The sequence below is a fragment of the Cryptomeria japonica genome, chromosome 6 (assembly GCF_030272615.1).
Source record: "Cryptomeria japonica chromosome 6, Sugi_1.0, whole genome shotgun sequence".
Lineage (NCBI taxonomy): Eukaryota > Viridiplantae > Streptophyta > Pinopsida > Cupressales > Cupressaceae > Cryptomeria > Cryptomeria japonica.
This window is the reverse complement of record NC_081410.1, coordinates 562,420,271-562,425,209: the sequence shown is the minus strand read 5'-3', so window position 1 is coordinate 562,425,209 and position 4,939 is coordinate 562,420,271.

Here is a 4,939-nt window from a genome sequence, read left to right as displayed (position 1 = left end):
TGCATCATTAATCATAGACAAAATTCTTTGAGTACACAACCACAAAAAAATGCAAATTCATAACTAAAGTTATTTTCAAACCTTTATTTCTACACATGTAACCATTTTTTTCATACAAAGTTTAGCATATATACATTGTTAAAAATGCATAAGTTTTGGATCTTTGAGTCAACTTTTGGATGTAATTGAGACATAGTTGAGAAATAATTCTCAAGAACCTGGTTTTCTAAAAGGAATATGTTACAAACTCAAATCAATACATTGCAAATGGCATGTTTAGATATGAGTGCACAATAGAATCCTGTTATTTGGATGTTACCATCCTTGGTGGATATTGTAAGCCCTAATAGAAACTACCACACTTTACAAACTATCAGATTTTAAGAACTAGACTTTAGTTGTCTAGAACCTCCGCTCACCTATTCAAATTTTCACATCTTCTATAACCACAAAACCAAACAAACTCCCTCTATCTGTATTCTCTCTCTCTTTTATGTTGATACAATATGAGCTTTACATATCATTTATCTAAATAACTTTAAAACTTATTTAGAATTGTAACTTTTAATAAAATCGTATTATTTAAGTCAATAAATATAATTAAAACCAAACAACAATTGAAAATGAAAATAGAACTAGATCGTTTTATAGTAAACAATATCAAGCAATTTATTTATGGGCCTAAGATGGCTTATAGTAATAATGGACTACCTCATACTCCTTACAAGAGGCACCTAACTGTCCTACAAATGAGACATACATACCTTACCCTTTCTAGGATCTGAACTTGTGAACTCTCTTTTTAGAATACAAATTCTCCACAATTAGATCATTGCTCATTTTTATTATTTATAACATAATCATTCATCAAATTCTATCTTCTTTGAAGCATTTATGCTTTTGCATTGTGACGCATTTGTGATTCATGCTCATTCAACCTGCACGCCCTTAAAAATATGGAAGGACTGCAAGTAAGCAAAAAGAACTAGTTAAATCTTTTAACATCAACTAATTGTTGTCCAAAATCATTTGAAATATTTTCATGCAAACATTCATCCAACAATGCAAGATTGCCACATATATCACATGTACACCATAAACACATGCATTGAAAATAAACTTTTCTTCATTTAGTGGGTTGCAAAACAAACTTGAAATAAACTCCTTTATAGTTTCAAGTGGTATATTTATAGCACATTCTTGGAAGATTCCATTACTATGCATGGTAACACGTATATATCGAAATACATCATAATGATAGTGAAATTGAAAATGACTTTTGCAACAACATGTGACTCTTTCCTTGTTAATTCAAACATACCAAGGTTTACACTTTTCAAAAGACCTTTGACAAATGTTAATAGTCAACACCTTATCATCCAAAAAAAATTTATACAATTCAGTTTGAGTCATCTCCAATAGGTGTTTTGGATGTGGATCACAAATTTTTGACCCAACTCTTAATTTAAGAACATCTCTAACATTAGGTGATACTCTCGTATTATCATGCCAAAATTTTTCGATCAAATTTTTTACTCCACCAATAAGTTTCATATTAGACCTTGGTAGTCTACCACTAAAAGTCCACAATTTTTTTGCCAGATCAATTTCAAAATTACATCTTCTTTTTACAGCTCTTGACAAAGTTTTGCGATGAATATTAAGATATTCACTTATGTTACTCATCATTCTTTTATTAGAAGTTGTTTGGCTTACCAAATCTATTGTTATTGCCCGTTGTGCTGCATTTTTATCTTTAGAACAACTTTTCTTTCCATTTGTATCAAAGGCACTAGCAACAGTCGATACAACTTGTTTTAAAGACTCATCCTTCTTCTTGGGTTTGACATAAAAGCCTAACTTCTTCATCACTTTTCGCATTTTAGTCATTTTAATTAGTTGTACCATTAATTGACATTGAAACCCAAATTTCTTATTATAAAAAAAATGTCTAAACAATCTATTTGCATGTGTCCTAATCTGTCTCCATGAAACCAAGCCATGAAGGTTGTCTAGTACATCACTTTTAATTTCAAAATTTTCAAGAAGATGATTATCATTCAAACATGTTTCATTTTCAATTGGTGTTTCCATGTCTACATACACATTATTGGTTTTAGTTGCAGGTGGATTTTCAATTTCATTTGGAGTTTCAAATTCGATTTCAATTTCATTTTCAAGTTGAGATCTAGTTTCATTTGGGGTTTCAATTTGGTTTTTAATTTCAGTTTCAACTTGAGCTCTAATTTCATTTGGGGTTTTATTTTCAATTAGAATTTCATTTAATAAGTAATCTGCTTCTACTAAATCATAGGGCTGTGAAGACATACATGTATCCAATAATGGATTAGAAAATGCACTTGAATTAAATTGTTCTATTGTGTTTCCTTCGTCAGCATTTATGGTGTCATTGATGTTCTCCTCTTCTAAAACGACTATGGAACTTGAAGCTCCTTCTCTCTCATTGACACATTGCCTCCTCCTCCCTATTTGCTGCAATCTCCTCAGTTGTCAGAACCTTCCTTTGCATCTTCCTGCGTTGATTTGATCCCATGGCTACACCAAAATTTGAATTTGAATCAACTTCCTTACCAAATTGACAATAAGACAAACAAAGAGAATGATTAATCAAAACATTCACTTTGAAAATCGTATCTATTAGGCAATGATTGAAAAATCATTCAATCATTGGGATTTGTGCTTGTGGGCCAGATTCTGGCCCAACGGATCTTTTCAAAAATGTGCGCTCGTTATTGAATGAAACGGGTGCCTGTTTCACTTTCAACAGTACAAAGCAAAACGGGCACCTATTTTTTGAATTTAAAAAATGGGCACCCGTTTATTAAAATTAGGGGCGGGAAACAACCCTCAGCTTTGTTTTTTACTTTGGGATAGGCTTGGTGGGACAAAGCCTATGCTTGGACCTCCAAAAAAATGACTAAGGTAAAACAACATTAGATTTTTACCTTGGCTAATTTTTTTAGCGTCTTTCTGATTGAATTTTTTGACGAAACGAAAACCCATTAGAGTTTTCAAAGTCCTGATTTCAGAAATGTAAATTTCATAGTGATAAGATTACTTTTATTATTTTTGTATTATTTATTAATCAAAAGTGGAACCTAAACCTGAAATACCAAGGTTCACTAAAACTTTAAGAACTTTTTTGTTTGTAGGATTTTAGAAAAATAAATTATATGACATCAATTTACATGCAATTGTTTTGAATATTAAAAATAAAAATTGAAAAATATGAAATTTTCATCAAATTATGGTGGTCGTACACCCGATGTTTTGAAAATATACTTTATTGTCAGTTAAAAATTAATAAAAAAATAATATTCAACAAAAAAAAAAGCAAAAATATTCTCATCAATATTTGGTGTCTTAGGTATCATTTCCCAGAAGGATTTGCAAAAATTCATTTATTTGCATCAAAAAAGAGTGCTCGTACACGTGTGGTATGGTCCTGAAACAGGCATTTTGAAATACTAGTTTTTAAACATGCCTACTAAAAAGGGATTTCTAGCATGTGGGTATTAAAATAAATTACATATTTGAAAAGTAGACTCTGAGCACTACATTTTCTATTGCTGAATTTTTTTGAGATTCAATCTCTAAGTGCATAAAATTTTGACATCAATCGACAGAAAATTTGAAAAATAGAGAAAACACTTTCACTTTTTGCCCAAAAGTGGGACTCAACTTCTTGCAGCCACCCATGTTTATTGTCTATTTTTTTCAACTAATATGTGTTTTAAATCACTAAAAGTTCAAAATCAAAACAAAATAACTATCTTTGAACACTTTCATCTCATGTAAATTAATCTTATTTAGTTTTATTTATTAGTATTTTCATCTTACACCTAGTTTTTTCTTAGTTTATTTTTAGTATGCATCTTTAATCTTCATGTATTGTTCTAGTATACATGAGACTTTAATATCATTTCTTATTCAATGTTTAACTCTACAAATGTATTAAATGGGTAGTAGAATAGATGATAGAATTTTGTGTGAGTTTCTATATTGCAAGCAAGATAATAATAAGTGGCACCTTACATCAATTTAATTTGTCATTATTGAAATTTAGGGAATTAATCTATCAGCTTAAAATTCCCCAAAAAGTTTTATGGTAGTAGGAGATTAATATAACTACAATGAACCTATCAACTAGAAACATCTTACAATTTTTTATGAAACTATATTTTAAAGAAAAAATAGCCTCACTATTAGGAAAGGGTCACTTGCATCATTGATCATAGACAAAAATTCTTTGAGTACACAACCACAAAAAAATGCAAATTCATAACTAAAGTTATTTTCAAACCTTTGTTTCTACACATGTAACCATTTTTTTCATACAAAGGTTAGCATATATACATTTTTCAAAATGCATAAGTTTTGGATCTTTGAGTCAACTTTTGGATGTAATTGAGACATAGTTGAGAAATAATTCTCAAGAACCTAGTTTTCTAAAAGGAATATGTTACAAACTCAAATCAATACACTGCAAATGGCATGTTTAGATACAAGTGCACCATAGAATCATGTTATTTGGATGTTACCATCCTTGGTGGATATTGTAAGCCCTAATAGAAACTACCACACTTTACAAACTATCAGATTTTAAGAACTAGACTTTAGTTGTCTAGAACCTCCGCTCACCTATTCAAATTTTCACATCTTCTATAACCACAAAACCAAACAAACTCCCTCTATCTATATTCTCTCTCTCTTTTATGTTGATACAATATGAGCTTTACATATCATTTATCTAAATAACTTCAAAACTTATTTACAATTGTAACTTTTAATAATATATTATTATTTAAGTCAATAAATATGATTAAAACCAAACAACAATTGGAAATGAAAATAGAACTAGATCGTTTTATAGTCAACAATGTCAAGCAATTTATTTATGGGTCTAAGATGGCTTATA